Raw genomic sequence first — 10,976 nt, forward strand, 5'->3', positions numbered from 1 at the left:
AATGCTGACGCCATGTCCCAGACATGGTCTTACACTGGCTAGCACATCAAAGTCGATGCCATGTTCTAGACAGGTCTTACACTAACTTTCATACATCGAAGCCGATGCCATATACCAGACAGGTCTTACACTAGCTCTCATCTATCGATATCGATGCCATGTCCCAGACAGGTCTTACACTGACACTAAACAAGCTGATGCCATGTCCAAGACAAGTCTTACACTAGCTTGTATATCTCAAGGCTGATGCATGTCCCAAACATGTCTTACACTAGCTCTCGTCTCAATGCCGATGCATGTTCCAAACATGTCTTACACTGGCTCTCGTAATGTGGCCGATGCATGTCCCAGACATGTCTTACACTAGCACACATATCATCCAATGTCATAGCATGAATATCCAAATCTATTCCAAATGTTCAACCGGGAGTATTTATTACATTAATTTCTCAACATGCATACTCATATTCACAATCAAAATAATTTATGCAATTTCAATTCAATGACACATTATAACAATATAGTTGCATTATTAACATACAACTTACCTCGGATTACAAAATCTAGGTGACTAGATGATTTACTCTACTTGTTTGGCCTTCCCCCGGTCTAAGCCCGATTTTTGTTTTTCTTGATCTAAAATAATAAAAATTTACTCATTTAACCTCTAAATAAATTTAAAAAATCATAAATTCACATTTTTGGCAAAATGACCATTTTTCCCTTAGACTTTCCCAAAATGACCATTTTACCCCTAGGCTCGAAAATTGATTTTTATCGAAATTTTTCAAATCTTAAGCCTAGCAAAACTCTTTTTGCTCTTATAGTGACCCAAAATTCCCATTGTTTCGCAACATTACTATCTATTTTATAAAGTTTACAAAACGGTCTTATTAGGGTTTTCATGAGGAGTCCTTTCACAAAAGTTATTTACTACACAACTAAGATTCATTTTCTTCCATAAAAACTCAGAAAACATCATAAATCCTTTCATGAAAAATCCCTATATTATCAACCATTTTACAAAGTGTCTCCCCATTAGCTAGCTCATGCCATAAAGGTTCCAAAAGTACCAAAATTATCAAAAATAAACATCTAAATCACTTACTTGAAAGAGATATAAGTGGCTGAAATTTCAAGCTTCCAAAACCCTTAGAATGGGTGAAAATTTCGGTGATAGAGAAAGGGAGAATGAAAAAATGAAGGCTAGCCTCTAGGGTATTATTTTATCATACATTAAGTCACCAACTCCTTTGACCATTTGATTTTCTTGTCCCCTATGGCCGACCATCAGCTTCTAAAGGGTCTAATTGCACTTTAAAGACCCCCAATTTTGGTTCTCTAGCTATGTGGTACATCTATCAAGTAAAATAGAACTTTTACCCCTTATGTGATTTAGTCATTTTTTGGAATTAAGCTCACAAATGCTAAAATTACCTCACCAAATTTTTCATACACTAATATAATCATGTTATAACACCAAAATAATAATAAAAATAATTTCTTGACTTCGGATTTATGCTCCTGAAACCACTGTTTCGACTAAGCCCAAAATTGGGCTGTTACACTTAAGGCTCAGATTCAAGAAGTACTGGATCGTGGGTTTATTTGCCCTAATATGTCTCTGTTGTGAGCACCAGTGTTGTTTGTGAAAAAGAAAGATGGATCCATGCGTATGTGTATCGACTACCGGCAACTAAATAAGTTGACCATCAAGAATAAGTACCCTCTACCAAGGATAGATGATCTATTCGACCATTTTCGAGGAGCTTTGGTTTTCTCTAAGATTGATATCTGATCAGCGTACCATTAGTTGAGGGTTAAGGAGGCTGATGTGCATAAGACGACATTTAGGACTCGTTATGGACATTACGAGTTCCTAGTTATGCCCTTTGGAATGACTAATACACCAGCGGTATTTATGGACTTGATGAACCGAGTGTTCCCACCCTATCTGGATTAGTTCATAGTGGTATTTATTGACGATATACTAGTGTATTCGAAGACCGAGGATGAGTACAATGAACATCTCAGGGTGGTTCTATAGATTCTAGAGAGAAACAACTATACGCTAAGTTCAGTAAATGTAAGTTCTGGTTACGTGAAGTAACATTTTTGGGCCATGTGGTTTCTGCAGAGGAGATTAGAGTCGATCCTCAAAAGATTGAGGTTGTCTTGGATTGGAAGCAACCTAAGACTGTATCTGAGATTCGCAATTTTCTAGGATTGGCAGGGTATTATCAATGGTTTGTAGAGGGATTTTCACTGATCGCCGCACCATTGACTAAGCTACTACGTAAGAGTTGCCATTTAACCGGGCAAATTCACAACAAAAGAGCTTTGAGAAGCTCAAGACTGTTCTGACTCAGGCTCCTGTTCTTATACAGCCTAAACCTAGTAGAGATTTCATGGTATACAGTGATGCGTCGCATGTGGGTCTGGGTTGCATTCTGATGTAGAACGGTAAGGTGGTTGCTTATGTGTCTTGTCAGCTCAAGATGCATGAGGCAAATTAACTGACGCATGATTTGGAATTGGTTGCAATAGTATTCATTTTGAAAATCTGGAGGTACTACTTGTATGGTGAGAAGGGTACTATCTACACTGATCATAAGAGCCTCAAGTATCTCCTCACTCAGAAGGAGTTAAATCTTAGGCAGCGTAGATGGGTGGAGCTGCATAAAGATTATGATTGTGCCATTGAGTACCATCCTGGTAAGGCCAATATGGTGGCCGATGCATTGAGTCGTAGAGCCATAACTGATCTGAAAGTGATGTTCGCTCGACTTAGTCTTTTCGACGATGGGAGTCTTTTGGTAGAACTTCAGGTTGAGAATGGTGCCACTACTAATTTTAGGACTAACAATGATGGGGTACTGTGTTTTCGCGGTCAGATGTATGTACCGAATGATGGGGATTTAAGAAAGTCGATTCTAAAGGAGGTATATAGTAGCCCTTATGCCATGCATCCCAGTGGAAATAAGAAGTACTGAGACCTTCGAGATTTGTACTAGTGGCCAGGGTTGAAGCGTGCGGTTACTGACTTTGTCGCTCCCTATTTAACTTGTCAGCAGGTTAAGGTTGAGCATCAGTTACCTTCGAGTTTGCTGCATTCGGTTAAGATTTCACTCTAGAAATGGGAGCGAGGAACGATGGACTTCGATAGTGGGTTACCTCGATCACCCACTAAGAAGGATTCTATCTGGGTCATCGTAGATCGATTGACCAAATCTGTTCACGTCATTCCAATTAGGACAGACTTCTCTCTACAGAAATTGACTAAGCTCTACATATCAGAAATAGTGAGACTATATGGGGTACCTGTCTTGATCATCTCTGATAGGGATTCTCATTTCACGTCCTGATTCTGGAAGAAGTTACATGAGGCTCTGGGTTGAAGGTTAGACTTCAACACTGCTTTCCATCCTTAGACATACGGTCAGTCAGAGAGGGTGATTCAGATACTGGACGACACGTTGAGGAGCTGTGTTATCAATTTTCGAGGAAGTTGGGAGGAGTACTTGCCATTAGCAGAGTTCGCCTACAATAACAACTACCAATCTAATACACGATGGCACCTTACGAGGCCTTGTATGCTCGTAAGTGTCGCACTCCCTTGTGCTGGACTGAATTAGGTGAGCTACATGTTCTAGGTCCGGAATTGGTTTCTGAAACTGAGGATAAAGTTAGATTAATTCGGGATTGACTGAAATCGGCTTCTAATAGGCAGAAGTCCTATGCAGATCTGAAGCGTCGAAAGATAGAGTTTTCTGTGGGAGACTTCTTTTTTCTCAAGGTCTAGCCATGGAAAAAGGTATTGAGGTTTGGTAGCAAGGGCAAGCTAAGCCCTCGGTTTATTGGGTCGTACCGGATTCTGAGACAAGTGGGACCAGTCGCTTATCAGTTGGAATTGCCTCCGGAGTTGGATCGTATTCGTGATGTTTTTTATGTCTCGATGTTGATGCGCTACCGCTCTGATCCCACGCATATAGTTCCTGTAGAGGAAATTGAGGTTAGGTCAGATCTGAAGTTTGAGGAGGAGTCGGTTCAGATTCTAGATCGCGATTTTAAGGTTCTACGAAGAAAGTCTATCCCCTTAGTGAAGGTGCTGTGGCGGAATCATAGCATCGAGGAGGTCATTTAGGAGCCAGAGGATTCAGTGCATCAGTAGTATCCTCACCTTTTCTAATCAGGTAAAATTTCGAGGCCGAAATTTTCTTTTAGGGGGTAAAATTGTAATGTCCCAAAATATCTGTATATGTTTCTGCATTAATTTGACAAATATCTATTTGCTTGAGTGGTTAAGTTTTCTAGGTGTGTGGGAGGTTTCAAGTTCAAGCCTTACTTGGGTTAAATTTTGGTATTTTTATGAATAAGCCTAAACTTAGTAGGCTTATATTTTATTGTTTGTAAAATATGTCAAAATGGGCCTGCTGGTCTGGTAGTTAGGTGGAGTGTCAAAATGTGGGAGATCTTGTGTTCGAATATTTGTACGAGCAAGGGAGTGTTTCTTTTTGCATGTAGCGTGTGGAGGGCTGGATGAGTTTGATTGGACTTAAAATGCTGATAGTGGAGTGTTCGGTGGAGAGAATGAAGGGAATGTGAGTTGAAGGTTATTAGAAAATCTAATTCTGATTATTCGATTTTTGTTTTTGTAAATTCGACACCCTCCCTCAACTCAGCAAATTTTTTACCTTCAATTCTTTTTTTTCTTCCTGTCGAACCTTTGTTTCCTTCTATTGATTCTATTTTCTTTTTCACCTTTTCCACTTTACGTTGCGCGCGGTCGGTAATTGATGCTTTTTGATTAATTTTATTTTTTTTTCACGAATGATTACTAAGAGAAGTGTTTTCGTGTTTAAAAGTCTGTGAAGCGGCTGCGATTCTCCAGACGGTGTCAACGAAGTGCGTTTTTGTCAATGTCCGCTCAAAGGTAGGGGTTCCGTTAATATTGAGGTTTTGTCTGTTCATAATTACTCGTTTTAAATGACTAATCTTAGATTCAGATTATCAATTTTAGGTTCTGGAGTGCTCGGGATTGGGTTTGCAGCGAAAACGAACCAGGTGTGTACCTAGAAACACAAAAAATGAGAATCGAAAAAAGCTGAAAAATGATTCTGTCAGTGCCACACGGTCGTGTGGTAGGCTGTGTGCAAGGCTGTAAGCCACAACACGACCGTGTCATCGATAAGCCAGGCCGTGTGCAAGTGACACGACCGTGTGATGATCGAACAAGGCCTTGTGCGACACACGGGCTCGACCTTTTAGGCTGTGTGGGCCTACATGGGTGAACCACACAGGCCTATGAGATTTTAGGCCAGGCCGTGTGATCCACACGGCCAAGGCCAATTTGGGTCGTGTGGGCCACACGGGCTTGAGGGCCCACACGGGTAGGCCACAAGGGCATCTGAGCCCATTTTTCTAAAGTGATCTGTAAGGTTTCATGGATCACCCAAGTCGACTGTGGATCTACTGTAGGGTCGGTAAGCGCTACTTAGACCCCTAAATGACTATTCCGACTGTCTGATTGCAAAATCTTTGCTGCAGTACGTGAACCACCAAAGTGTCCCCCACTTGGAGATGAATGGCAATGATACAAAATCTCAACAATCTCACTTTCAGCTACACACTTTCTGATTATATTATCTGCACACTGTTTAAACAAAAACAGATCCTTCCAAAAATAATACAGACTATCGTGAAGGAATTTTTTCCTTTTTTGGTATGTCATTTCTCAAGGAATTATTCCACATGCAAGATAATTGGCAAAATCAGCAAACCAAGGTGTTTCATGAATTCGACTTACCTCAAATAAGTGTTCTCTGGGAAATTCTCGTTGATTGGCACAAATGATCGAGTTACCTCATCTTGCTCCAACCTCGACAGATGATCAACAGCTTTTCAGTCTTGGATCTCAAGGTCAAATTCTTGGAGTAAAAGTATCCAACAAATTAGACTCAGTTTCGCCCCTTTCTTCTTGAGCAAGTATTTCATGGCTGCATGGTTAATAAATATTGTAACTTTGGTACCTATAAGATATGAGCGAAATTTTCAAAAGTAAAAACTATAGCAAAGAGTTCCTTTTCAGTTACCGTATAATTGAGTTGGGCTCCCGTCAAAGTTCTACTTGCATAGTAAATAGGGTGAAACACTTTGTTTCTTTTTTGACCCATCACAGCTTCAACGACATAATCACTTGTATCGTATATCAACTCAAAAGGTGAGCTCCAATCAGGTGTAACAATTATTGGGGCTGAAATTAACCCTTTTTTTATATCTTCAAAAGCTTCTAAACATGCTTTGTTGAAATCAAACACTGTATCTTTCTCTAACAACAAACACAACAGTTTAGAAATTTTCGAGAAATCTTTAATAAACCTTTGGTAAAAATCGACACCGCCTAAGAAACTTCTAACTCCTTTCACATTAATTAGGGCCGATAATCTTTCAATTACGTCTACCTTTGCTTTATCGACTTCAATTCCTTTCTTTGAGATTTTATGCCCTAAAACAATCCCTTCCTTAACCATAAAATGACATTTTTCCTAGTTAAGGACAAGTTTCATCTCTTCCCATCTCTTCAATACCTTATCCAAATTACTCAAACAAATAACATAAGTGTTACCAAAAACAGAAAAATCATTCATGAAAACCTCAACAAAATTTTCAACCATATCAATGAATATTGCCATCATGCATCGTTGAAATGTTGCAGGTGCATTGCATAAACCAAAAGGCATTCGGCCTAAAAGCAAATGTATCATATGGACAAGTAAAGGTTGTTTTATGTTGGTCCTCCACAGCTACAACTATTTGGTTATATCCTGAATAGCCATCTAAAAAATAATAGAATTCATTACCTGCCAGTCGATCTAACATCTGATCCATAAAAGGCAACAGAAAATGGTCCTTCCGAGTGGCTTTATTTAACTTCCTGTAATTAATAAAAATTCTCCAACCAGTAACAGTTCTCATTGGAATTAACTTATTACACTCATTTTCAACAATCGTGATTCCACCTTTCTTTGGCACACACTGCACCTGACTTACCCACGAACTATTTGAGATAGGATAGATGATTCCTTCATCTAACCATTTGATCACTTTCTTTCTCACAACTTCTTTCATAACAGGATTGAGCCTCATTTTCCCATTAATTTGAGCTCTTTCAACTTCTTTTACAATGAATTTATGCATGCAAAAAGAAGGGCTTATACCTTGAATATCAGCTATGGTCCAACCAATTACTTTATTAAATTTCTTTAGAACAATAATTAGTTGCTCCTCTTGATCTTTCGTCAATTCTGCTCAAATAATCACAGGCAAAGTGGAACAGTCACATAAATAAACGTATTTCAAATGGATAGGAGGTACATTTAGTTTGAGTTCAGGTGGTTCTTCAATTGAAAACTTGGGTTGCAAAAATTTTTTGACTTCTAACTCCAACGGTTCAAACCGTGTGGATTGAATACAATTTCTCGGATTGGCTTCCATCAAAGCCATGTTTTCTTAACCTTATTCATCCTCCAAAGGGCCAAGATCCAAGGCTTTCTCCAATGGATCTTCTTCAAAATTACTTTCTATAGAAACCAAGGTTTCTATCTCTTCCATAACTGAACACTCTTCTGTCAGATTGGGAAATTTCATTACTTTAAGAAAGTTAAATGTTGCCTGATTGTCTTGAACTTGCATGATGAGTTCACCTTTTTGCACATCAATTAACGTACTTCCTGTGGCTAAGAAAGGTCTCCCAAGGATGATTGGCACTTCCTTATCTGCTTTAAAATCTAAGACAATGAAATCAACAGGAAAAATAAATTTATTGACTCTTACCAAAACATCCTCGATCTTTCCCTCGGGATATGCTAAAGATTGATCCGCTAGCTGAAGCATCACAGTTGTAGGTCTTACTTCACCTATCCCTAACATCTTGAAAATAGACTTAGGCATCTAGTTGATACTCGCTTCTAAATCACACAAAGCTTTACTACAGTAAGATTCACCAATGTTACAGGGTATAGTAAAGCTTCCTAAGTCTTTCAATTTCGGTGGCAGTTTGTTCTGCAAGAGCACATTGCACTCCTTTGTCAAGGAAACAGTCTCATACTCACTCAGTTGTTTCTTCTTGGACAGTATATCATTCATAAACGTCACATAATTTGGCATTTGTTCTAAATCCTCCACCGATGAATTATTGATGTGTAACTACTTTAGAACATCCAAAAACTTCTTGAATTACACCTCATGTTTCTGCTTATGTTGTTGTAATCTTTGTGGATATAGAGGTGAAGGAACTTTCGGTTGAATCGGATAACTCTTCTGAGCAGGTAAATCTGTATCCAAAGAAGATGTTAAAGTATCTGAATTTACTAAGTTAGGATTTACCTTGTTAATCTTTGTAGATTCTGACTCTTTTGGTGTAGGAATTTCAACAACTGGTTTATTCTTCTCAACAGGCTTATCTTTGAAATCAATCAATTGAGGTTCCAGAATTTTACCACTTGGCAATGCCACTGCCTTGTTATGTTCTTTACCCAAATTTCTTGGATTCTCTATATTGCTCAGCAAGGTTCCTTGCGGTCTATTACGGAGCTCCGTAGCTAACTGACCCATTTGGTTTTCCAAATTTTTCAATGTTGCTGCTTGGTTTTGGATCAAAGCGTCATTCTTTGCCATGTACGCTTTCAAAAAGTTCTCCAAACTATTTGATGCCTGAGCCTGAGGTGGTTTTGGAAATTGCTGATTAAACCCTTGAGATTGGTTGGGTCTATGCTACAATAAGTTGTTGTTCTGTCCATTTCCTTGGTTACTCCTAGAAAAGTTAGAATGATTACACCATGAAGGATTGTAGAAGTTGGACTGGGTTCCTTGTCCACTCTTATTTTGATATTGGTTCCCTACATAGTACACTGGCTCGAGATTTCATGGAAAATTCTCAAAAGAATGACCTTCCCCACAGTATACACAAGAAACTACTTCAAACGGGTTTGGTGGCTGAGCTGCAAAATAATTAGCACTATTAATGGTAAACTATTTTAACATAGAGGAAATAGACGATACTTAAGCTGATAACGAAGTGAGGGCGTCAACTTTATGAACTTCGACTACACGTCTTTTTGAAGTTGTTCAATTTGTTAGCCATTGATAGTTATTACTCGTGATCCTCTCGATGATCTTATAAGCCTCATTATAAGACTTAGACAAAATGACACCATTTGCAGAAGCATCTACCATCAATCTTGTATATGTATTGAGACCATTATAGAATGTCTCTAACTGGATACAATGAGAAATCCCATGATGAGAACACTTATGAATTAACTCCTTGAATCGATCTCAAGCCTCATACAAAGACTTGTCATCCAATTGTTGGAAAGTTGTGTTCTCGTTCCTCAACTTAGCATTTTTGATAGGTGGGAAATACTTAACCAAAAATCTCTCTACTAATTTTTGCCATGTAGATATGGAACTTGGTGGCAATGAATTGAGCCATGCTCGTGCTCGATCTCGCAATAAGTACGGAAACAATTTCAACCTCAGTGAGTCTTCAGTCACACCGGCTATCTTGAATGAATCACTCACCTCCATAAGCAATCGAAGGTGGAGATGTGGATCTTCCGTAGGCATACCACTGAATTGGCCCATCGTTTGGAGCATGTGAAACATCACTGGTTTCAATTCAAATTGGGTTGCCTCAATATCTGGCCTTCTAATTCCTAGATTTAACTCACTGAAAAGTGGAACAGCATATTGTCTGATCCATCGATCCCTATCATCGGTAGTAAGGATGGGATTTCATACATGATCGGCTTCATTACCTTGGTCTTGATTCTGATTTCTAAGATCCATCTCGCCTTGTCTTTGAGCTATTCATTCACGTCTTCTGTCTCTAAAAGTTCGTTCAATTTCAGGGTCTACAGGATCCGATCTATGCTTATAAACACCTGAAAATAAAATCACAAAATTAAAAATAATAAATTAGTAATGTTAGAAATAAACCGAATTGAAAGTAAATAATTTCACAAAAAAAATGACTATGGCAACAGTTAACAATCCCTGGCAACGTAGCCAAAAACTTGTAACGCGTAGGCTTGTGCAAGTGTACACAATTTTTATCAAGTAATAAGTAAGTATCGAGTTATCGTCTCCACATGGATTGTATTTGTGCTAAGTCACTTAATTGTAAAATTATATTAACAACTTGGTAAATAAAAACACAATATGATTGAGAAGTTATGATTAAAATTAAATATATTAAACTAAATGAATGATCCCCAGTGCAAATCCTAAATATGCAAACAATATGAATGAAATAGATTTTAGCAAAATTAAACACAATTTGCAACAATTATAACATAAATAAACTAGGACAATTACTTTAATTAAACTCAATTTATTATCAGCATGCTTAATAACATTCAGAAAAACTTTCTATGGAAACTCGATCTTTTATGAGTTTGGAAACCACATTAGGTCCTTTCAGAATCCTTTAATTAGTAAATATGCATTTTATTGATCCTTATTTACTAAGGGTTTCTAAGCATTCATGTGAGGCAATAGGGACGTGTTAGGTTTGAAACAGTTTAATCACACAAATTTAAAAACCATGCAGATAACAGAGCTTGGTTAGAGTTGTAATGCAACCTACAATTTAATCAAGTTAGGATCTAAATTGAGCATGCACATTTCAATTATGTGTCCACTAGCCATCGTCTGGTTAGGATCGCTCAGTAAATTCAGGTGCATTTCAAGTATGAACAAAATACAGACTTGATTTTAATTGAAAACATGATCGATTGAGGCACAAACATTATAAGCATGAATCAAATAAAAATTATTTAATCAAAGAAATCATCCTAGCTTAAATAAAATTAAGCTAACACTGTTGTAAACAAGAACAAAGAACACATAGCAAACATTTTCAGATTAAATCAAAAAAAAAAAAGATTAAATGTGACAGCCCTAAAGTGACCCTA

General features: G+C 38.0%; 1 non-coding gene across 1 annotated transcript; it reads left to right on the forward strand.

The window, feature by feature from the left end:
• Positions 1-9,292: 9,292 nt before the first annotated feature.
• On the forward strand, positions 9,293-9,399 carry LOC128286358 (small nucleolar RNA R71). The gene has a single exon (XR_008276901.1). It is a non-coding gene; the product is annotated as a small nucleolar RNA R71 (small nucleolar RNA).
• The last annotated feature ends 1,577 nt before the right edge of the window (positions 9,400-10,976 follow it).

This window comes from Gossypium arboreum, chromosome 12 (assembly GCF_025698485.1).
Source record: "Gossypium arboreum isolate Shixiya-1 chromosome 12, ASM2569848v2, whole genome shotgun sequence".
NCBI classification, from domain to species: domain Eukaryota; kingdom Viridiplantae; phylum Streptophyta; class Magnoliopsida; order Malvales; family Malvaceae; genus Gossypium; species Gossypium arboreum.